Below are 26117 nucleotides of genomic sequence, written 5' to 3'. Positions count from 1 at the left end.
ATTAGTTCACACAAACACTCCATCCATGCTTTTGTTCCAGACCGGTCCAGTTTAAGAACCCATTGTGGCCCTCGAGTCAAAAAGTTTGCCCACCCCTGCCCTAACCTTACTGGTTTCCACTCCTCCCTTCAACTGGTTTGCTCAAATATCGCTGGTATTATGTGAAGGGCGAGAGGGAGGGTAGAAGGAAGAAAGGGAAGGGAGGGAGATTTCTATTTATGATAAGGAACTAAGGCCCAAGGTATAACAGTAAATACATAGCAGAGGTGAGATTCACTCTTAGCTCTGCTTTATTCTCCAGAGCTATCCTCTTTGCACTACTTCATTTGGAATAATGTAAGGCAAATACAAAAAAACCCATTGTAATATATAAAATCAGTAGCTTATTTAAGGGATTATTGTGATTTGGCCAAAAAGAATGAATTCTGAGTTCAGATAAGCCTATCATTTACTCACTGTGGAACTATTCACATGCTCTGAACCTCAATTTTTTCAGCTATAAAATGGAGATAATAAACCTTCCATACAGTATGGTTGTAATAGCTATATGATAATGTGTTTGTATATTTAAAATGTTGTGGTTTTCAAAATCTGTCCCCCTTTCTTCCTCTTCTGTTTTCAGGAACACTTTATATGTGTTTCAGTTGTGGGCCAACCGTCATAAAATGTATGACTTTTCTTATCCAGTGATAGCAGTGACAGTACCGCCATTCCTGTCACCATGATTGCCACCACCTTCATTGAGCATCTTCTCTGTGCCAGGCACCATAATGGGTGCTTTAAATACAGCATTTCCTTTAGCCTCCCGACACCAGAATCTGTGTTTCCTGGAAACTTTAGCAAGGTGTTTCTTTAAGAAAATGCTTCTATAGTCAAGGCCATTTCATAAATGTAGAAAATTATATGCTCCTTGTGGAAAGTTATAATATGTAACTTTCACTAGAAAATTAAAGAACTTGAGAAGTCTTATATTCAACAGTGTTTCATTAACTTACATATCACTATGGAAATTATCCCACCATGACTAGTGTTTTTGTTTGTTTATTTGATTCTTTGCTTAGCAACTGCTTACATTCTGCAGCCCTAATGTTCTTTGGGATGCATGTTTTGACTCTGCACTAGAGTTCTGTTAATGTTGCTTAAGATCAAATGAAAGTTTAGTAAAATTTTGCTTTTCAGACATTATCTTTACTGTCTTCACTGTTTGGTATTATTTATCATTATCTTCTCTATTCATTTACAACTATGAAGGACTGGATTTCCTCTGCTGTGAAATCTGTTCCTCCCTTCCCTCATCACAGATCATTGTGCTGCTCAGTGTAAAAGTCAACATTTCTACAATGTATAGAAAAAAAAGAAAATCTTAGAGAGAGAAAAAGGACAAGAGAGAGAGATGGAAGGAGAGATAGGCTAATCTGTATTGAATTTGAGAGACAATAATTTTTAATCTAAACTATTATGTTAAACTAGATTTGTTTTTGTTAGAATTTTATGACATAGCTAGAGGCCTGTTGCAGGGATTCGTGCACTGGTGGGGTCCCTCGGCCTGGCCTGCGGGGATTAGACCTGTGGGGATACGGCCAAAACCAGCTCTTTGACATCCCCCAAGGGGTCCTGGATTGCGAGAGGGCGGTTCTTGGGGGACACACCCTGGAATCGGGCTCCCTCCTGTCTGGATTGGCCTGTGGGGATCAGGCTCCCTCCTGTCTGGATCAGGCCTGTGGAGATTGGGCCGAAACTGGCTCTCTGACACCCCCTGAGGGGTCCCGGATTGCAAGAGAGCGCAGGCCAGGCCGAGGGACTCTTCCTGCCCTTCCCCCTCTCCCTTCCCTCTGAGATTCATCAGTCTGTTCCATGTTTCCATTCATCAGTCTGTTCCATGTTTGCATTGAGTATCTGCCCCCTGGTGGTCAGTGCACATCATAACGATGGGTCAGCCGGTCAACTGTCTGCCCCCTGGTGGTCAATACATGTTGTAATGAGTAGTTGAGCAGCCTTACCATATCATTAGCATATTACACTTTGATTGGTTGAATGGCCGACCAGATGACTGGACACTTAGCATGTTAGGCTTTTATTATATAGGATTTTATTTTTTTTCAAAATTTGTTCAATTTATATATGATCTAATTATTTCTCAAGGAAGGAATTGTTTGGGTTAAAATGAAAAAATATAATTTTTTAGGAATTTCTTAGGTCAGGGATCTTGTCCAGTTTATATCTGAATAAAGGAAAGTCATGATAGTGTTTGGGACAGAGTAGGTATTCAATAAATATTTAATACATAAATGAACTCTATGCCATAAAAACAGGGTGTTAAGTCCTAAAACCACAGTCAATAGGTAAATCTGCTGCCTAAATCTCCTTAATAAGTACTTTGATGCCCAGTTTCTCATCTATTTTAGAACTGGGTTTGTGTTCTTTTAGATTCAGTTGTTACTATTAAGAGTATCCAATGTAGCCCATTTTTTTTAAATAAAAGAAAAAAAAAAGAGTGTTCAATGTAGTCACTTAAATTATTGTGTTTTATATATTTTTTAAAAAGGGTCAGAATTTTGTTCTGATTATTTTTCGAATGATGGCTGTCATTAGGCAGATTTAAATTACAGTTAGATTTGTACAGATATCAAGGTATTATAAAATAGACTTGTCTCAGTCTGTTCAGGCTGATATAACAAAACTACTATAAATAGGATGTCTTCAACAAGAAACATTGATTTCTCACAGTTCTGGAGGTTGGGGAGTTCAATGTCAAGGGGCTCGCAGATTTGTCGTTTGGTGAGGTTTGGCTTTCTGGGTCATAGGTGGATGGCTGTTTTCTCACTGTAATCTCACATTGTGGGAAAAGAGCAATAATACACTAATCCCATTCATGAATGCTCCACCCTCAGGACCTAATTACCTCCCAAAGGCCCCACCTTCTAATACCATCTCATTTGGGATTAGGATTCAATATAAGAATTTTTCTGATGTGCAAACATTCAGTCCATAGCAAGACTTTTTTGTTTTTGTTATCAAAGACAAAACTCTTTCATATTTCCTTTATGTTTTCTTCTTAGGCTTCTTTACCTTGTTATTTCCTTCTTAGGGTTTCTTTATCTAATCTCATGATTATTTAGGCCCTAAAATTTCTTTTGTTCATACTTCCTAGGAGCTATCAAAGACAATTGCTGAATTAAGAAATTACTAGCCCAGCCAAAATGGCTCAGTGGTTGAGTGTTGACCGGTGAACCAGGAGGTCATGGTTTGATTCCTTGTTAGGGCACATGCCTGGGTTGCGGGCTCCATCCCCAGTAGGGGGTGTGCAGGAGGCAGCTGATCAATGATTCTCTCATCATTGATGCTTCTATATCTCTCTCTCTCCCCCCTTCTCTCTGAAATTGATAAAAATATATTTTAAACAATGATTTTTTAAAAAGAAATTACTACACAATATGTTCAAAGATAATTATTTACTTCCTTAGGAACAACATGTGAGTTAAGTTACTTTTATTCATATGGAAAGTAATAGGTTTGAAGGAATTATGGTAAGCCTTGGCAGAGTGACTTTGCTTTCTCCTCAAGCTGAGGTTATACCTTTTTGGTGCTAAATTTAGTTCAAGAATGAGGTGGGGGAATTGCTTACAGTAAACAAAATAATATAACTGTGGGTAAAATTTGACATCCTCAGCTGATATATTGGAAATTTATTCTAATGTATGTGCATAGTGGCATTGGAGGTTGCCTGTGTGTATGGTTTCTTCTCCCCAATTCATGGCTCATAAAATACAGCAACACGCAATATGAAATTTAAGCTTAAGGAAATTATTTTGCAGGACAGTTTAATAAAATGCTCAGAAGTCATGAGATCTATATCATGCTAATGATTCAACAAATTTGACCAAGCTAGAGTGACAAAGTACAAGGGGTGGTTAAGTCATCTCCTTTCAAGCATGAGCTTGCTCACCCCAATATGTGAGTGGAAACCCGATCAGCTCTGGCAGCAGCTCCATTCATTGGTGATGGTTCGTGCATGTTAAAAGTCTTCTTTATGTCAAGCTACCATCTCTATCTCTATCTCTATAACTTCCATCACCCTCTGCCCTTTGGAGACACAAAGAACACATTTAATTTCTCTTCTTTATGACAGATGGCCATTCAATTATTCATTTATTCATTCCACAGACCTTTATTGAGTAGCAACCATATGCAGGCACTGAGAACTCAAAGGTCAAAAATACTAAACCATGTTCTCAAAAATGTCACATCGGCCCCTTGCAGTTTCTACTCTAGAGGGTAGACACCCTTGTTCCTTTTGTCCTTCTTCCTGTGTCACAGTTCCAGGCTTCCTTGCTACTCTCATCTTTTGAATGAGTTGGAGCTTATCCAAGTTCCTTAAAGTGTGGAGCCCCAAGCTGATAACAACTTACAGTATTGCTTGACCAGAGCAGAGAGCACAAACTCTTACATCTCCTGGTGACCATGCTCTGATGAGATTATGCAAACAGAGGCATTTGTTTATTTGTCAGTCACTTCACACATGACAGAAATTATTTTTTCTTCAATGTGTTGAAGTAAATCCAAAATCATTATCTTGCCTTCAAGCCCATTTGCAACCTACTTGTGTAAATTTATCCACCACTACTACCCAATATAAATTATTGTGTGTTTTCTTTCCTATATACCTTCGCCATTTTGTTCCCTTTTCCTAGAAAACAACCCCATGGTGGCTTGTTGCAAAGCTAAATGTCTTAAAAGTGTCATCTTAATTTTTTGTTGTTGTTCCTAAAACATTCTCAACCTTTCTCTATGTTAAGTGTAAATGTGTGACTGTAAAATTATTGGAAGTCTCGCTATGGCCAGACATGGCTAAGTGTTGAATAGTAAATGTTTCACTAGAATGTAACTCAGAGTTCACACTCATAATCAGTTAATCCTTACAATAGCTGTGTGAGTACAGATAACTGATAACTTTTATTAATACAGAAAATAAAACTGGGCTTCTATTGCTTTCCCACTCTGCAACTGCTACTACTTAGACTGCCTGAGTTTTTTATAGGAATTATTATGCCATATCACATAACGTTGCTAGAGAGAATTTTGTTCTGTTTAAAAAAATCTTCCCCTGGCCAGTTTGGCTCAGTGAATAGAGTGTTGGCCTGTGGTCTGCAGGGTCCGAGGTTCAATTCCCGGTCCTGGGACATGCCCAGGTTGCGGGCTCGATCCCCAGTAGTGTGTAGGAGGCAGCCGAATTATGATTCTCTCTCATCACTGATGTTTCTATCTCTCCCTCCATCTCCCTTCCTCTCTGAAATCAATAAAATTTTTTTTTAAAAAAATCTTTATTTTTGCAAGTATTGCATATGCCCCCTTTCCTTCTCTCCACTGAGCCCTTCTAGCCTGCCCCCGCCTCCCTCCTCAGGCCTTTACCACACTATTGTCTGTGTTCACAAAGAACAAAATTCTCTCAGGGTGGGAAGAGATCAACCAGAGAGAATTTTGTTCTTTAAACACCTGACTTGAGAGCTCATATTAGGGAGGCAGCTGTCTCTATTTAAGAAAACATACTAATGGATAGCCTTAAGGGAACATATGAAGGCATACTCTGAAGAAGCCAGTGAAATAAAGGAAATAAAATAAAACGTACTTAAAGTGGTTAAGAAGAATTGGAGCTTGAGGGGTAAGCAGGAGAGGAAGACCGTGAAAGGGAGCCAGAGTATAATGGGAAACTGGAGAAAAGCGGCCAGAGAAAAGTAGCCAGAGGACTTCTGAGCACAGGGATCACTCTAATTCCATGATGAAGGCCTTTGCTGTTTGATTTTGCGATAGAACGCTCCTTCTCTCATCTGCCACATACAGATGCCTTGGATGGGTGATGTTTCCATTGAAATCAAAGACAGGGGTCTCTACTGAAATCTAGATAATACAGGACAGAAGGATGGTGATCAGATAGAGAGTTTGGCAAGAATGAGATATCAGAATGAGCAATTTACCTCGAATAGGAACCCAATGGAATTAGTCCCATTTAATAGGAACTCCCCAAAGACAGAGTAACCCCAGACAACATATGGGTTACATTTACATTTCTGCCTGCCAACTAGACATGAGGCAGCGTGAGTACAAAAACTGTGGTTTCAATTTTGGTGTCCCCGTGCCTAGCCCTCAGATTTCCTCATTGCCTGCTTTCTTTTCAGTTTCAAGTTCAATACTCGGCAGCTTTTGAACTGTTATTCAAATGTTTATCATTTCCAGGGAAATTTCTCATTTACTACATGTCTGAAGTTTAAGGACACTTTTTAAAAGTGTATTGTTTACGTAAATACAGTATGGTTTTCATTAGTAACAGTGAAAAACACCCAGATATGCCATTTTCAATTAATACTGATTTTCTTGTTATTTCATGTCACTTAGATTAACATTAGTATTATTTCTTTTTTCAACCATAGGATTCAGACATATTTTTATGGAGGCTAACCTGAAGTTTTTCCCCCCATTTAGACCTTCTTAGAAATAATACTAGTTTAGGAAAAACAGTAGCAATAAAAACATATTTTATGGGTTGAGTGTCTAGGAATATACATATTGCAGAGTCACAACACATAATTTTATGCTGTGTGATTTATTTCATTGTCAACATAAGTTTATTGAGATCAACTTTGAGGATTACTGTAGTTTGCTATCTACTTTTCCTAGCAGTTAGAATGGCTGTAGTACTCCTGTTGACAATTTAGTATTTGAATTCATTTCTTTTTATATTTATAGTGGTCAGAGATTTTAACTTTAATATTTGAATAGGAAAAATAAGATATAGTGAAGGCACCAACTTGGTAAAGTTTGTTTAAGATAAGCCAACTTTATCAATGCTTCCCACTAAGAAAAGATGACAAAATTTGCAATTCATAAATTTCTCCCTAGTATTCTTGAATAAGAAATTTAAAAATTATATCTGCATGAATGATTATTTATTTATTTTTAATCCTCACCAGAGGATATTTTTCCATTGATTTTTAGAGGGAGTGGAAGAGAGAGGGAAAGACAGAGAGAAACATCAATATGAGAGAAACACATTGATTAGTTGCCTCCTGCATGAGCCCCAACCAGGGCCTGAGCCTGCAACGAAAAATGTGCCCTTGACTAGAATCAAACCCGGTTAGGGCTGATTATTATTTTTATATCCTACTGAGCAGAATACTGGGTGGTGATCAGATGGTAAGAACAGTGGCCTATGAGTCTCGGATACTTAGGTTCTGGCTGTGACCCTGCCACTCACCAGCTGAGTGAACTTGAAGACTTCCTAGGTTTTAGTTTTCTTACTTGTAAAATGGGAAGAGATTTGGCAGTCTCTCTCAGTGCTAATCCTATCTAATAATAGACAAACATGGTAATTAACCATACCTCCGCTACACTTCCCATTGGCTAATCAGGGCAATATGCAAATTAACTGCCAACAAAGATGGCGGCCGACAGCCAGGCAGCTGAAGCGAACATGAGGCTTGCTTGCTCCAGTGATGGAGGAAGCCAAGGTTCCCCGCCTGCCGCAGCCGGGCTCTGAGCTCCAGTCTAAGCAACAATATTGTAATTATAGAAGCTAAACAAACCCCAGATACCTGCTTTCAGCCAGCCGGCCTTCAAGCTAGAGCCGCAACAAAGTTTCAATTACAGAAGGTAAATAAATCCCAGAATAAAAAAGAAAAAAAGAAAAAAAGGAGAGACTGGGAGCTTTAGTTGCAGGCTTGGCCCGCCTGAAAACAGCCCTCAGCCCCTCATCCAGGCTGGCCAGGCACCCAAGCGGGAACCCCACCCTGATCCGGGACATCATTCAGGGCAAACCAGCCGGCCCCCAACCGTGCACCAGGCCTCTATCCTATATAGTAAAAGGGTAATATGCAAACTGACCCTAACAGCAGAAAGATTGGGAATGACTGGTCACTATGACACACATTGACCACAAGGGGGTAGATGCTCAATGAAGGAGCTGCCCTCTGGTGGTCAGTGCACTCCCACGTGGGGGAGCTCTGCTCAGTCACAAGCCAGGCTGATGGCTGCCAGTACAGCGGTGGTGGTGGGAGCCTCTCCTGCCTCCTCAGCAACGCTAAGGATGTCCGACTGCAGCTTAGATCTGCTCCCTGCTGGCAAGTGGACATCCCCCGAGGGCTGCCGGGCTGCCAGATGGATGTCTTATTGCCATCTTAGGCCCTATCCCCTGGGGAGTGGGCCTAAGCCAGCAGGTTGTCATCCCCTGAGGGTTCCCAGACTGTGAGAGGGCACAGGCCGGGCTGAGGGACCTACCCCCCCCCTCGAGTGCACAAATTTTTGTGCACCAGGCCTCTAGTAATATTTATAATTCTCAATGATAATTCTTCATGGAAATTAAAGATACCTGCCACATTTATAAACTCCACATGGCAAGGATTTCATTCAAAGGAAATACTTCTGAGCATGCTGATAAAATTCTGAAGGCCTAAGCCAAGACATGTTCCTCATTACAAAAGTAGACTTCACTGGTTTTAGTGGTGTATTATTTTCAGTGGGTCAGATATATCACATATGCTGGACTTTTAGTGCCTTGACTAATGGACAGAGCATCTTCCAAGAAGGGCATTTATTTATTTATTCATTTTGGTTGTTTTCATTACTTTGAAAAACAAGGCTGAACTCCTAGGAGAACCATAGTGAGAACAAAGCAAAGCTCCTGGTCCAGAGAGGGCATCGTTACAGAGGGAAGCGGAGGCATCCTTCTTTGTCTTCTACTTTGGTCCTCACCCACTTATTCCTCTGACACCTCTCCCCTTTTAGTTCCCAAGTGTCTTTTTCTTCTCTTTAAGGTTTAAAGAAAATCATCCAATTTCATGTCTGGCCAACTCGCAGGGAGAGTTTTCCTAGAATAATTGCCTGTGCAGCCACTTCTTTGTGCTCTTTCCTTCGGAAAAATCCCTTTAGAAGCTTCCACTGGCAAGGAGCTCATTTCTCAAGGACAAAGGACTAAAACAGCCTGTGAGGGGATCTCCCAGAAGATTTGTATTTTTCAAAAGAATAGATAAATTCTGGAGTTTAAGAAAGGAGGTGGGAGGATAATGGCTTCGGAATGGGAATACTTTATTTTGAAATACATAACCTGTGATTTAAATAAAAATGTTACTATGTGAAAAACAAAATAATATTTCAAAATGAGGCATTTTGGCTTTCATATTGTTTCCTTCTTTTTCTTTGCTTTTTAAAATTTAGTGGAATAATTGATTTATATAAGACCTTGGTCTTAATATTTGGAGTGAGGATAAAGTCTATATAAGACCACTAGACAAGTATGCAATTTATAATTAAAGTTTAAGTGTGGAGAGAAGTGATGAGAATGAGGTCTTCATTATTACACATTCATTACATGAGAGCCAATTTTCAGGATAGCACAACAAAGACTTGGTTTTAATACCCCTAGCTCCATTCTTACCAGTGACCTACTGCATTGATTCTGTGCATTCAAGAGGTGAAAGGCAATAAGATTTGGTCATTAATGACAGACAGCATGGCTAATTTGAGGTACAAAGGTATTCTTATATAATAGCAAATTTTGGCATAAAGTACCTACCTTATCAATTGTCTCAGTCTTCCACTCCTCTTTGCTTGTGTACGCTTAGTCATTGATTTAGCAATGTGCTCTGTCTTCTGCTTCATAACTGTGAGATCTTTTCTCTCCAGAGACTTCAGGAAAAACTCTCGGTATTCAGACAGTTCTTGAACATTTGTATCATATCTGGGTTGATTCCTTGGGGAAGTATGAGTTTTGTGGTGGAAGGGAGCATAATTGTTTAAAACTATTTTGATTCAGTACTTGGGCTGCTTTATTTCTTCTGATCCTGATAGTTGGAACATATTAGTGGCGTCAATTGGAAGTAGTCTGGGTCAACCCCAAAGTTAGTTTTCAGTTTGAGTGGAACTAGTGTGCCTATCTTTTTTTTTTTAAATATATTTTATTGAAATTTTACAAAGAGGAAGGGAGAGGCATAGAGAGTTAGAAACATCGATCAGCTGCCTCCTGCATACCCCCCACTGGGGATGGGGCTGCAACCAAGGTACATGCCCTTGACTGGAATCGAACCCGGGACCCTTGAGTCCGCAGGCTGACACTCTATCCACTGAGCCAAACCAGTCAGGGCTAGTGTGCCTATCTTATTCAGTTTAACTTAATTCAATGATAACTATTGCCATGCAGTAGATGGGCTATGTACGGTATTAAAAAGAAAAATGTATGTAAAATAGAATAGTTGTGTATTACTCATGAGCCATTTGGTTGCAAATGTCAGAAACATGACCTGAACTAGGTTATGCCAAAGGAAATTTTATTAAAAGTGTACTTGGTTCTTCAGCAAAGAAAGGCAGCATTAAAGAAAGAGAATTAATGAATTGTATGATAGGCAGAGACACAATTGGATGATCTGGGTCAAGAACAAGTAGAAGTAGAGACTTTACATTGCCAGGACACTGTTACCACCTCTCATCTCTGTACCACTTTACACCTTAATCTTGTTCTCTCCTTCAAAAGTCTAGCCAGCCGTGGGCAAACTATGGCCCCCGGGCCAGATCCGGCCCCTTTGAAATGAATAAAACTAAAAAAAAAAAAAAGACCGTACCCTTTTATGTAATGATGTTTACTTTGAATTTATATTAGTTCACACAAACACTCCATCCATGCTTTTGTTCCGGCCCTCCGGTCCAGTTTAAGAGCCCATTGTGGCCCTCGAGTCAAAAAGTTTGCCCACCCCTGTTAGCCTAATCTACATTAAGTAGAACAAGGACACCAATGGCTGCAAAACTTCACAGTTTACTGCTTCTACCAAAAAACTTCAAGAACTCTCACAGGCCTGGTGTAGATTACGTACCCTCCAGGTGTATTTGGAATCCTATATGAAGGTGGTAGCTGATGCTGAATCTGCAACTAATCTTAGGTCACTTACCCTCTTAGAAACTTGTGTTTTATTATCTACATTTGAGCAGCTAACGAAGACTTAGTCCTTTGTGAAAGGTGGACCATGGAAACGAGACACTGCTCAGTGAAACATTAGAGGGGCAGAAAAAAAAAAAAAGTCTATTAGGAAGGAGAGATGACAAAGGAACTTAATCTAAGCCCGAGGACTGGTGGGGAAAAAGTCTCCCTTTAGAAATGTAATCAGTGGTCTACCCTGATGGTTATTTAATTTATACTTCCTGCATGGTTTAGGAAGCCCAGACTTAGAAATTAACCTAAAACTATCAACTGGGATTCTAGTGTCCTGGATATCTTGGCAGAAGCAAACACAAATCCTCTCTTGATGTATACACAGACCGCGTCTTGCAAGAGTCCCACAGATTGAGCACAGCTAAACATGAACTCATGATACAAAAATCACAAATCATCTGAGGAAACAAATCATACAAGCTAGAGTAAGAAGGGAGAGGGGAAAAAGGCAAAAGTAAAGCAAAACAATGAGCAAAAGTTAGAACCTTCTAGAACCTCTGATGTTGACATTATTGGATACAGAACACAAAATAAATTTGTTTAAAATGCCTAAAGAAATAGAAAAGGGAATTGAAAATGTGAATAAGGAAAAAATGTACAAAAAGTGCTAGAAAAATCTAGAACAAAAGCAGAACTTCTAGAAACATATTATCTCTGAAATTAAAACCTAAATGGATGGACTAACTAAATATCAGACACAGGTGAATAAGAGATAATTAGTGAAATGGAATATAAACCTAAAGAATCTACAGAAATTGCCCAGATTCTAACCAGAGAGACAAAGAAATAGAAAATAAAGAAGCAAGAAAGAAAAATGGAGGCTAGTCGAAGAAAATATATCATAAGTTTAATTGTAATTTCCAAAAGAAAGAAGAATGAGCATGGGGAAGCTCCATTTTTCAGAACTGATGGAAGACAGGTATGTATCATCAAAATCAGGAAGCTGAAACCATTACAAGAAAACTGCCACCAAACAACAAAGACAAAGAAAGAAAAGATCTTAAAAGCAGTAAGAAAAAAAAATCCATTAATTTTAAAGGAAAGATGATTAGCATCACATCAAACTTCTCAACAGCACCAATAGAGATAGAAGATCAAAATAATATTGTAAAAGTGCTGAGAGGAAATAAATGTCAAATCTCATTTATATCACAACTCAAGAATGACTTTATGAAGGAAGGAAGATTGATACTTAAGCAGGAACAAAGAATAAATGGGAAAATCTGAAGGAATATGTAAATCTAAACTAATAAGCTAATAATTGTCCATGTTTACATACATATTTGTTTTGGGTAATAAAAGGGATATTATAGAATTAAAGGACTGGGCAGGAGAGGTTCAGGAAATAAAAAGTTTTTGTTTTTTTTTTTATTAACTGGTCCTAGAGACAGAGGCATGGCACATAGGAAAGACTCCAGGATGGTCAGGAAGCAGAAGCAGAAGCCAGGGCGAGGTTTAGGCCACTGCCTTTATTGGGGTTTCCATGGGACAGGCAAGGCAGGGTGAACAGTTTAAGACTGGCTACTTTGAACAATTTTGGAAGGCTTTGGGCTCTAGGGGTAGCCCCTAGTTGCCTAGTGTCTGGCTCTGGGATAAAGCAGAGGAATAGTACCCTGGCTTGTAAGAGCCAGGTAGAGGAGTTAGTTTGCATATTAAGGGAATGCTCTTTTCTGGATCCTTTGCTATCTTTATGTGGTACAAATATACAATGGAATACTACTCGGCCATAAAAAAAGATAGCATCTTGCCATTCGTGACAACATGAATGGCTCTTGAGAGTATATGGTAAGTGATATAAGTCATAAAAGGACATGAACCATATGATTTTACTCATATGTGGGAGGAAAAAACAAAAAAATAACAAATGAAGAAACACACTTATAGATACAGACAACAGAATAGTAGTTACCAGAGGGCAATTGGGGGAGCATGAAGAGGATAAATGCTGTCAAACACAAGGTGATAGGAGACTAGACTTTAGGTGGTAATCACACAATAGAATGTATAGATGTTGTATTATAAATTTGTACACTGTAATTTTTGTTATTAACCAATATTACCACAATAAATGTAATTGAACAATTTTTTAAATTAAAAAATAATTGGCTAGTCCCAGGAGGATAAGCATAATAATAATATATATGGTATCAAAAACATTTTGAAAATATTTAAAATCTATAAAGTAGAAAGAAGGAAATAATAAGACTCAGGCATTTATGAACTACATGAATAGGTAGACTAAAAAGGATCAAAAAAGCAAACATTAGTTTATTGAAAGGAATAATTACACTAATCAGAACTCTGGCAACACTGATCATAGCAAATGCAATTAACAATATTTGGAATAAAAATAAGAATAATTGAATATATTGGAGATATTCCATAAAATACAACAAAAACTTTCATGTTGAAAAATTTGAAAACTTGAATAAAATAGATCATTTTATAAAATGTGTCAAAATTGACTCAAGAGTAAATAGAAAATAAAAATAAACCTGTAATAATTTTAACAAATGGACTCAATAGTTGAGTGGGATTTCACATATGTCATGTCTTGGTTGTCCGGGACTATATGTAGGGTGTCCCAATAAATGTATACATACACTTTGAATAATGATATATGCAGTGTTTATTTACGTATTTATAGATTTATTTTTTGGTTAATCCTCACCCAAGGATATATATCTTTTTCCCATTGATTTTTAGAGAGTATGGAAGGAAGGGAGGGAGGAGGAGGACAGAGAGAGAAACATCGATGTTTCAATGGATTGGTTGCCTCCTGCATGAACCTAGACGGGGGCCAGGGATTAAATTTGCAGCCCAGGCATGTGCTCTTGACCAGAAATCAAACCTGCGACCCCTTGGTGCACAGGTCGAAGCCCTAACTACTGAACACACAAGCCAGGGAAAGGCAGTGTTTATTTAAATACATTTTATTTTCACAGTTGAGCTGTCAGCTGTTACAGTGTGTATACACTTTTTGGGGACACCCTGTATTTTTGTACAGAGAGCTGGGTTCAAATTGCAGATGGAACATGTGTGGTTCATTAGTGCTACTTTGGTTGGGAGGGAGAGCTCAGGAGATATTAGTGAGGAGATTTTACCTCACAAAACTGGGGAAAATAGAATTCAAATCTATGTTAAAGAAATAAACTTAGCCTGTATTCTTGAGAAGATTTCTCAATGCTGCTGTTCTGTTGCTTTTCCTGGTAAGTTGTCAAGGCAATGTAAGTGATAAATGCTATAACAAATCCATGTATTTTTTATAGACTTTGCTACCTTTGGAACCAAGGATTGGAAAAGGCAGAAACTAACTCTTCTGCTACCATATATAACTTTTCCTGGCGAGGCTGAGGTAGACCTTGATCTTTTCTCCAAAGGGCTGGAATGGGGAGCAGAAAAGAGAGTCAATATTCGTGTTTACAAAATTGCAGTTTCTCTTTTTTGATGGGTTTGCTCATATTTTCTGTCTACTTCTGGGCTTATAGTCTTAATAATTTCTAGGATAATTTACATTAGACATAGTAACCTTTTGTTTGTCAGTTATAGTGCATATATTTTTTTCAGTTTATGACTTGCAAAAATTTGCCAGGACATGGATATATATTATGTGTCAATGCTTTCCCCTTTATAGTTTTTGTTTTATGTTTTAAAAGTTCTCCTTCACATTAAGGAGAGGGAGCACAGTGACACAAACACTGCCCTAAAAATCCTCTGTGCTCAGAGCATCTTTTCGACCAAGAAAAAAAAATTCAGCCCAATTCCAATATAGTATGCACATTGGAAATTTCTGTTTTTCACAATTAGATGATCTGTTTTCCACAATGGGAGTTTAATTATTTTTACATCAACTTAATCTCTCACAATTTTCAGGGCTTTAAAAGTTCTTTTGTATATTACTGCTTCTCCTCCAATGAACTTGTTGTACTAGTTTTCTCCTCGGCAATTAGAAATAGTCCTGGGCAGAAATCAGTAGGTTTGTTTGTCTTCATGAGTTGAAATAACAAGTGAAAACTACAGAGTTTAGAATCATTTATCTTGTCTGCATTTGTACAGCCCATCTCATTTTCTCCCAACGAGTTGCCCTAAAACTGTACTGAATAGCCGGCTGGAATGTGAGCACTGGCAAAGGTGCCGCAGCCTCAGGCCTAAGTTAGCGAATGGAAGAGGCATAGACTGTGACCCAGAGTCACACATTCCCATTGGTCAACTGCCAGAAAGGTGCTCCATTCTGACGGATAAGATTCTCTGAAAATAAACTGACTCATGGAATTTCTTTGATTTTTAAATGTAAATTTGGTTTTATGGAATAAAGCTAATTAAAATGTCGTAGAGCTAATTAAAACATTTCTGCCAATTCTTCTTAATTCCATAGCACAGTTTTTCAAATAATGTGTTTAGTTCATATTTTGAAATTGTAACCACTTTAGAGATCTTAATTTTATTTTTTGCTTTAAAGTATGGTCATATGCATTCTTTTCAATATTTCAGGAGGCTATGATATTTTACCAAAGGCCAAGAACTTGATGCTTAGCATTTTTTCCCTAAGTTGAAATGGATAATGGGGAAGTGTGTCAAAAGTAGTGGAACTGTGTCAAAAATAGTGTTTTAACATTGTATGTCATATTCCCCACATTTTAGTTCAAGTGAACAGCTTTGTTAATCAGTCTGAACATTTTGTTTGACATGAACCCACACTACACTCTGTAATGCATGGGAGAGGTCCAGCTGGTTGTCGTGTCTCATTTGGTTATTGGTCTTTTAGCAGCGTGTTATGAGTCTAAGTACATACTCTAGGATAGATAATTCTCAAAGTTATAGGATTATATGCAGTAATGCTTGGAATAGTCTTCATATCCTTATTAGAATAGCATTCATTTTATAGTCTATCTTCCTCGTTTGGAAGATTAATGAGTTGATTTCAGAGTTTTCTAACTGTACCAATATGTATTCTTTCCTTTGTTAGAAACTAGAATCCACATTTTAAGCTAGACATATTTCCTCCATGGTTAAAAGACTCTACCTCTCAGCCTTCCTTGAATCTGGGTATTTCCATGTGATTAATATTTAGTCAAAAGATACAAGCATAGTGTTGCCTGTAAATTCCTAGAAGACTTGGTAAAGATAGGATTTGTTATCACAGGCCCCTTTCTTTCATGGACTATCTGGAAAAAGGAGGATATGGCTGGATATCTAGCATATAGTTTGGATATGAGGGTGAAGGCCAGTTTGTTGGAGCTGAGCACTGGAAGAAGCCTGTGTCTCTTATGTCTTCTATAGCACAAGAAATGAGTAAACTTCTCTTTATTTAGGCCAGTTTTTCTCTCCTTTTTGTATTATGTTTAGCCAAAGATTCCTAACTCTATGGTAGGACTTGGTACTGGAAATGAAATGCTATTAACAATAAAAACTAGAATGTGTCGATGGCTTAGTAGAGGCAGTTGGGTAGTGGGTGGTACAGATAGTGCAGTCTAGAGAACCAATGACCACTGCAGTGAAATGATCAAACATAGGCAAGCTCTCCTGGAGAACTAGGATATTGTTTAGACCAGGAGAAAGAAGGTCATATTTTCACTTTTTGGAGCTGAGCCCTGGAAGAGGCATGGGTCTCTTGCGTCTTCTATTGCATGAGAGATTAATAAAATTCTCTTTTGTTTAAGCCAGTTTTTTGTTTTCCTTTTCTACATGTTCAGCCAGACATTCCTAACTACATGATAGGATTTGGTACTGGATGTGGAATGCTGCAAAAATAAAAACGAAAATGTGTCAATGGCTTACTGGAGGCAGTTGGGTAATAAATGGGTGGTGCAGATACTGTAGTCTAGAGAGCCGGTGATCGCTGTAATGTAATAAAATATAGACATTTTATCCTCTTGGAAGGCATACACCTACAGATAGAGGCCAGAACATGAAGGGAAAAGTATAACACATTCAGAATGTGAGAGAGTGTTGGCTGCTACCTGATATTTTCAGAGAACTCTTCAGATAGAGACTTTTAGGCTGGATTTAGATAATCATCAAGCAAAAATAGAAGGGCAGAAAATATTCTCTTTTGCTAAAGAAGGATTCTCTACCTATGTCAAAAACTATCTTGATTGGGATTTCCCTAATTTACACCCTTACATGGGTGAAACTGAAGCCTTAGCACGAGTTAAAACTGTGGTCCTTTAAGGATCCTTGACCAGGCAAGCCTTTGGTAAAAGGTCAAGTTAAAGGTAATAATCTCTACTCATTCAGCAAATAGTTGATGAGCACTACTAATGTTCCTAAGTGCTATTGAAACAGAAAGGAAAAAAAATCAAAAAACAAGGTAAGGAGGAGTGAAGGGGTGTCACTGTAAATAAGGTAGGTGGGATAGTGCTCATTGAAAAGGTGTCATAAAACTGTTCTGAAAATAAAAGGGGAAAAAGATGTCACCCCAGGACTTGAGAGGTTTGAGAGAGTGAGCCCTGTGACCCGGCTGAGGGTATTTCAGGCAGACAGAGTGGCCAGTGTGAAAGATCCTGATTTGCTCCAGGTGAGTTTAGAATGGCAGAGGCAAGTAAAGGCAGAGAGTTAATGGGGTGGGTCAGACCCTGTACAGCCTTGTGGACCATTGTGATAGTTGGCTTTTGCTTCGGTTGGGAGTCTTTGAAGAGTTTGAGAGAGGAATAAATTGATATAGTTTACGTTTCAAAAGTCTCACAGAAGTGATTAAAGAGTAGTAGTAGAGGCTAAGGGAAAAAGAATAAGAGGGGCTGTAGAGGACAGTGCGGCATCCAGGAAAGAGAGGATGGTCTGCTCCGTAGTGTGAGGAAGGGGCTCAGATGCGGTTGAAGGCTGCGTAATTTGAAGGTAGAACCAACAAAATTTCTGAGATGTCATCTTCCCACCCAAACTTATTTTTTTCCAGAAGGCTTAAGGCAGTGGCCATTTATCTGAGGTAAATGGAAATAAGATTAATATTAAAATTTAAAGCAAATTTCTCTCCATGATGTGGGTGGGCCTCATCCAAACACTTGAAAGCTTAAATAGAATAAAAGACTGATCTCCCCTGAGCAAGGGAAGCCTTCAGACTTGAACTACAGCGTTCTCCAGAGAACCAGAACAAAAAGGATGTGTGTGTGTGTGTGTGTGTGTGTGTGTGTGTGTTGAGAGAGAGAGAGAGAGAGAGAGAGAGAGAGAGAGAGAGAGAGAGGTTTATTTTACAAATTGGCTCATGAAATTGTAGAGGCTGGCAAGTCCAAACTTTGCAGGGTAGGCCAGCAGGCTGCAGACTCAGGAGTGAGCCATATCATTATTATAGGAATTGCCACTTTTATGACCTAAAAGATACCATCAAGAAAGTAAAAAGTCCACCTTTAGAATGGGAGAAAATACTTGAAAATTACGTATCTGATAAAGGACTTGTATAGGGTGTCTCAAAATTCACGCAAGATTTTCAATTCAATTCAATTACAAATCTTGCGTGAATTTTGGGACACCCTATATCTAGATTATATAAACAATTTACAGCTTAACAATAGAAAGAAAAACACCAATTGAAAAATGAGCAAAGGACTTGAATAGATAATTCTCCAAAGAAAATACACAAATGGCCAATAAGTATGTCATGAGATGCTCAAAATTATCATTAGGGAAATGCAAATCAAAAGCACACTAAGAGACTACATCACACCCACTCATATAGCTATAATAAAAAAAAGACAATAAGTTCTGGAAGATGTGGAGAAATTGGAACTCTAATACATTACTGATGGAAATGAAAAATGATGATTTGGAAAACAGTTTGGCAGTGCCTCAAAAATTAATTATAGATTTACCCTACAATGAAGCAATTATAATGCAGGTATATAACCAAGAAACATGAAAGCATATGTTCATACAAGAACTTGTACATGCATGTTTATAGCAGTATTATTCATAACTAGAGGCCCGGTGCACAAAAATTTGTGCACTCGGCGGGAAAGGGGGTTCCCTCAGCCTGGCCTGTGCCCTCTCGCAGTCTGGGACCCCTTGGGAGATAATGCCCTTCTGGCTTAGGTCTGCTCCCGGGTGGGAGAGGGCAGGCCCAATCCCTAGGTGCAGCCCCTGGTCAGGCTCAGAGCAGGGCCAATTGGGGAGTTGGGGTGCCGCCCCCTGTCATGCACAGAGCAGGGCGGATGGGAGGTTGCGATACCACCCTCAGTCACGCTCAGGGTAGGGCCGATTGGGGGGTTGGGGCACCGCCCCCTGTCACACTCAAGGCAGGGTCGATGGGGAGGTTGCGGTGCCACCCCCTGTCACGCACAGAGCAGGGCAAATCAGGAGGTTGGGGCGCTGCCCCCTGTCATGCACAGAGAAGGGCCCATCAGGGGATTGAGGAGATACCCCCTGTCACTCACAGAGTAGGGCCAATAGGGGAGTTGGGGCACCGCCCCCTGTCACACACAGAGCAGGGCCAATCAGGGGGTTGGGGCGCCACCACTCTCACACTCAGGGCAGGGCCGATGGGGAGGTTATGGCTCTACCCTGTCACACACAGAGGAGGCCCATGGGTGCGGGGGGGCGGGGGGGGGGGTGGCACCACACCCTGTCACACACAGAGCCCCAGGGCAATCAGGGGGTTGGGGAGATCCCCCGTATCAGGCACAGAGCAGGGCTTATCAGGAGGTTGGGGCCCCTTCCCCTATCACGAACAGAGCAGGGTGGATAGGGAGGTTGTGGCCCCGCCCCCTGTTACACACAGAGCCTCAGGGCGATCAGGGGGTTTGGGCGCTGCCCCCTGTCACGCTGATCCCGGTGCCGGGAGGCCTCTCGGCTCAGCTGATCCCGGTGCTGGGAGGCCTCATGGCTCTGCTGATCCCGGTGCTGGGAGGCATATTACCCTTTTACTATATAGGATAGAGGCCTGGTGCATGGCTGGGGCTGGCTGGTTTGCCCTGAAGGGTGTCCTGGATCAGGGTGAGGGTCCCCACTGGGGTGCCTGGCCAGCCTGGGTGAGGGGATGATGGCTGTTTGCAGCTGGTCACACACCCTTCAGGGTGGGGGTCCCCACTGGGGTGCCTGGCCAGTCTGGGTGAGGGGCTGAGGCCTGAAGCTCCGAACTGCTCCTTTTTGTCTTTTTATTTTTTTATTCTGGGCCAGCTTTAGCTCTGGCTCCAGCTCTGAGGCCTCTGCTGCTGAAAGCAGGTATCTGGTTTGTTTGGGTTCTATAATCGAAACAATGTATAACTCCAGCTCTGAGATCCCGGCTCACTGAAAGCAGGTTTCTGGGGTTTTGTTTAGCCTCTATATTTGTTACAATGTTTCAAACTGCAGGCTCAGAGGCCGGCAAGGCAGGCGGGGAACGTTGGTTTCCTCCGTCACTGAAGCAAGCAAGCCTCATGTTAGTTTCAAGCTGCCTGGCTGCCGGCCGCCATCTTGACTGGCAGTTAATTTGCATATCTTGCTGATTAGCCAATGGGAAGGGTAGCTGTCGTACGCTAATTACCATGTTTCTCTTTTATTAGATAGGATAGTCAACAAATGAAAACAACCCAAACATCTACCAACCGATTAACAGATAAAACAAAACATGGTTTATCCATACAATTGAATATTATTCAGCCCTAATAAGAAATGAGTGCTGATCCACCCAAAACCTTGAAAACATTATGCCAACCAAAAGGAGCCAGTCACAAAAGGCCACATATATGATTCCATTTATATGGAAGTTCAGAATACACTGACCCACAGTGTAGATTAGTGGTTGCCAGGGGATGTGAGGAGAGAAGAATGGGGAGTGACTGCTAACAAGTGGGGGATGAACTGTTCTGGAATCAGGGTTGCGCAATTCCGTGAATATATTAAAAACCATGAATTGTATGCATTAAAAGGGTGAATTTAGTGGTATGTGAAATATATCTCAATAGAGCTCTTAAAAAGATCACAACAAAAGATAGAGGGCCAGAAAGTCCAGCCCAGGTTTACCCGATTGCCAGTGATTGAAATAGATGTAACTGCCTATTAATGTTAGTGGCTCCGGCAGTGCCAGGAAATGTTAGTCCCTGTGCCTGCTGCTGAGTATCTTGTGTGCTTGGACCTGTTTTTCATCCTGTCAGTGGTGACCACAGATGTTCAGCCATCATCAACATGCTTGGTCACTCTTACACTTACTTCCTCCCTAGCTCCTTCATCCCATGACCACATCCGAACAACTATTCAGTTAGACTCTGAAGAATGCCATAAAATCTCTGCTTACCCACACGGTTTCCTTCTCCAGCCTAACATTTTCTTCCCGTGGGGAGGGTGGAGCGAAGGTGGAAAATACGTTATACGAGTGGTGGAGTGGAATGTTTTGTTGCTGCCTCCAGTGCTCTTCACTCTCATTCTACCTTACACATGAAGAGGAACTTGAATAAATCCCTGAAACCACTGGCTAACTGAAGCTGAACTGACATTTATTTACATTTCATTTACAAATCCCTCAGCTTAAAAGAAGTGAAAATGGTTGTAGCAAGGAATTAAAACAGAGGCTCAATAAGCAAAGCTGTCATTGTATTTTATTATAATAACGTGTGAACTTGTCTGAACACTTAATAGGTACTAAGACTTGTTCTAATTGCTTTATGTGTAACTCACTTGATCCACACTGCATCCTAATGAAGTAGTTAATAGTCTTGTTTTACAGATGAAGACAGCTGAAGGTAGAAGAAGTTGGCAATTCACTTAAGGTCACAGACGGAGAATTAGCAGAGCCCAGACACTCTGATAGAGTGCATTTCTGACTGTTGTGCTTCCCTGATTTTCCCATAGTCTCTTGAGCCCCTATCTCAGACATTTAGTATCCATGCATTTATGTTAGCCAGTCATTATAATTAGTATCATGCAGAAAGTTTATTTTCTTCTTACTCAGAAGTAGCTTAAGGTTTATAATTTTAGTTTGAAACTAATTTATATATTCTAAACTTGATGTGCAGTGGCTACTATACACCCAAACCTGATTTTCTTCCTTTGGCTACTTAGCTGAATATATTCTCTACCCTTTCTTACTAGTGGAGGCCAAGTGACTGAGTTCCAATGAATGGAATCCGGATTCCAGAGCTGGTTTATCAAAAGCTCCCCTGCACTTCTCTCTTCTCTTTTTCCTTCCTGGTCAGCTGGAATAGCAACTGTCAGGGTGATCATAGCCACATTTTGAAGAGAGTATACTTGCTGACAGCCAGTGATTCTGAAAGATTGTGTAGAGGAGTTGCCTCACTATTTGAATAAACTTGACTGTAGCTCAAGAGAGAAATAAGTCTATTTTGTTACTTTACTAAAATGTTAGGGTCTATATTTTTGATTGCAGCATCACATCATGACTAATACATTGTTATTCTTCTGAATTGCATGTTATTTAATCATTACTTAATGAGTGAATGAAAGAATAAATGGGAGGGTGAATGGAGGGGGTAAGGAAGCATTTCTTGAGTCCTTAGGATTTGCTAGAATTTTATAATGTATTTCAAATCCTTACAACCTGTTGAAGTGAATAATTAGCATAAGGGTACATACAAATCTATACTTTTCACTACACCAGGGTGTCTCATACAATGACAACTTATTTTTCTTCTCTAAATGTGAATGAGGAGAGGAAGAAGCACATGGAAGTGAGGTCACTGCGTACCTGCCTCCATCCAGGATAGGTAGATTGGTGAATTCTTGTAGTTCTAATATTCCTACATGAACAGTTCAGAGACTTTGAGGCCGCTTTTCCGGTTATTATCTCAGGTTTCAGGTCATTTATTTCTTCCTCTTTTTATAGAAATTACTTCATTTTTGTCTTCAACTGTTGGCCATCTTTTAAAATAATTTCTGAAAGTGTTAAATCTATATTGTTATCCTTGGACAGTGATCAAATTTACTTTTCTCCATTCTTTTGTTTTTGTTCTTGTTTTTTATCCAAAGCAATAAAACTTTATGGCAGATTATTGTGATAAATTAAGATATAAATTATAATAATACTTAATAGAAGTTATAGTTTTGTATATAAAAGAAAGTAGTTATCTAAATGAAAGTTTTCTCAGGTATCTTCTAATTCCTATTCAGTATAATATAAACATTTTATTCATGGGAAAAGTTGGGCCCATTATATTATCTTTGTCTTCAACTGAAATGTATTAACATGGATTTTTAAAAACAAAAATTTATATTACTTATCTTTATAAGAATAAAAATAAATCTTTTCTGGGCTCCAGATAGCTATCTGTTGCAGTGATGCTATTGTGTGACAGTAATTATTGCAAGTCAGGATTGCTTTCTTAGCAGCTGGAAGAAGAGGAATGATCCCTTCCAGAGGCACAGTAGAAAATGAATCTGTTCTTAATCTAAACTGAAATGTTGAGACCATACTGACAAAATCCACACTCTATCCAATTTGGACATCATTTGGAGTTGATTTCAGCCTGTCCCATGCAAACAGATTTCTTGTTATAATTTCAAGTTGACAGCTACAGATACTTTAAGCACCATTTGGGCCATAAAATAAAGAACCCTCTTTTTTCTTTATCCTCCAAATGATTATAGATATTTATTTGGAAATTTGAATCTGAGAAACAGTATTCTTCAAGGCATAATCTAAACCCACTTAGCAAAATATGTGAACTCTTTTACAACATGTAAACATTTTCTTTATGAACAAAGTACTGGAGAGTTTTAAACAGCACCTGCATTCATGGTCAAAACTGTTATTCTCTTAACTTGTGCCTTGCTCTCTGTGTACTTAAAGTTCTCATCCATAAATCACATTTATGAAATGAATAAACAACTTCTTTCATTGAAAAAGTACAAACTGACTGCTGGTTACATTAAAGCTAAGAGTAACAGATTGATAGAGAGTTCTGCAAAAAGGAAATGAATGTGGGTTTGTGCCTGAGAGGAAGCAAACTCATTAAAGCAAAAGTCAAATTAAATTGGGAATAATGACAAAGAGCGAAACTCAGGTTCAGTGAGGTTTAAGCCTATTGACATTTTATTAATAATTATTTAAGAAGGCCCTTAATGAATTTTCATCAGGAATTTTAGACAGTGGCTGACTGTTGATGAACATGAAGCACACTGCTTAAATATTTAATAGAGGTCATCAAAGCCTGAGGAAATGACCCGATGTAAAAGGAATTAGGGATGCTAATTTGTACCTGATATTTTATGTGACAAGAAGTTAATTTTATATGAGTTAGCACACCATGTTTCTTTAGTGCTTGTAAACATTCTCTGTGTTGTATGTAATAAAATGAAATTATATATTGTTGTGTGGTGCCCACCACCCAAAGTCAAATCATCTTCAGTCACTGTATATTTGGCCCCCTTTACCCAATACTACCTCCCCCCACCCTCCTTCCCTCTACTAACCACCATACTGTTGTCTGTGTCTATGATTTTTTAAAGAAATATATATTTTTTATTGATTTCAGTGAGGGAAGGAGAGGGAGACATAGAAACATCAATGATGAGAGAGAATCATTGATGGGCTGCCTTCTGCACGCCACGCCCCCTACTGGGGATCAGCCTGCAAGCCAAGCATGTGCCCTTGATTGGAATTGAACCTGAGACCCTTCGGTTCACAAGCTGACGCTCTATCCACTGAGCCAAACCGGCCAGGGATTTTCAGTTTTATATACCACAATATGAGTGAAATAATATGGTTCTTAGCCTTTTTTGACTGACTTTTTTTCACTTAGTATGATAGTCTCAAGGTCCATCCATGTTGTCACAAATGGCAGTATTTCTTCTATTCTATGGCTGGGTAGCATTCCATGTATATTCTTTATCCAATCATCTATCGAGGACACTTTGGTTGTTTACACTTGAAGGCTATATAATCTTTATAACCAATGTCACCCCAATAGATTTAGGAAAATAAATGGAAATAGAGATTGGATCCCCAGAATAAAATAAAATGCAATTCATGTATACACTAAAGTAGCTGAATAAATTTAAGTTTCCTGAAAAATTTCTATACAGAAAAGGTTAGGTAATTTTTATCCATATACATATATTAAGTGATAGTAAAGTAAAATAAAACGCTCAGAAAGACATTTGTCCTGAAGAACTTAATCATTTTCATAAGGCATCAAAATATTTAGACAAATTGAATGTTTGATGTCATGCCAAACATGCCAAACATCTGGATTACTGGCTGAAAAGCACCTAAGGTGCATATACTAAACGGTGCTTTCCTGACTCATGTGGCAAAACCCTAAGCAGATGATAATGTCTCATATTGTTTTCTTATTTTAAGTTATACTATACTTTCAATTTTAAATTGATATAATATGATTTTCAAACAAGATCTATTGATTTACCCATTACTCAATAATTTAAAATAGGAGTTTTAAAATCGTGAAGTGACTCCAGAAGTTTAAAAAGAACATGCAGTCTCCTTTAATGCCTAATTAAAGAAGTTATATTTTGACCTCTGGAGCTGTATATTGTTGAAACCTATAAATAACAAAATAGAAATCTTTCAAAGTTGAAAATATTACATACAGAACATAATTTACAGATGTAACATTTAAGATACTAGTGCAGTCAGTAACCAAAGAGCCACCACACTTACGATTTTTTTCCACTTATGCTCCAATATTTATGTTCCAATAAAGTTAAACTTATTAAAATTCCGTGATCAGTGTCAAAATCATTTACAAAACTTCCTTTTGTACATGAACACTTCCTTTTGTACCTCCTAATTCCACCCTAGAGATCCCTAACCTCATTCTATGATTGTTGACTTTCCACTCTTCCCATCTCTCTGTGTTTCCAAGCCGACCCAGCTGTGGTGAGCCGGCTTTGCTCATAAAGCCTTTCCCTGGGAGATAAGGTCTGCCTTCAGATAATCTTAGGACATCCCTTCATTTCCTCTCATGCATGAAGACTTTTTAATGCAGCCTTTCCAGTCTTAAAGTGCCATAAATATTCTTCTGGCACATTAAAGATGATTAACTTTTCTTTTTGCTTGTATGATTTATAGACAATTCCATTGCTATCCCACAGTGAAGTCAAAATCATTTCGCAACATTGGGAAGTCTAGATGTCATGAAACATCAACATGAGTACCTTCTGAAAGCAAGCAGGAGTGGGAAATTATAGCAATCAAACCTTACATTGGCGCTTATTAACAACCCCACTATTAACTGAGTTTCCAATTAGGAAAACAATCCAGACAATG

Source organism: Myotis nattereri (genome assembly GCF_964212035.1).
Source record: "Myotis nattereri genome assembly, chromosome: 6".
Taxonomy (NCBI): Eukaryota; Metazoa; Chordata; class Mammalia; order Chiroptera; family Vespertilionidae; genus Myotis; species Myotis nattereri.
The sequence above is the reverse complement of the archived record's forward strand: the minus strand, read 5'-3'. Positions refer to the sequence as shown.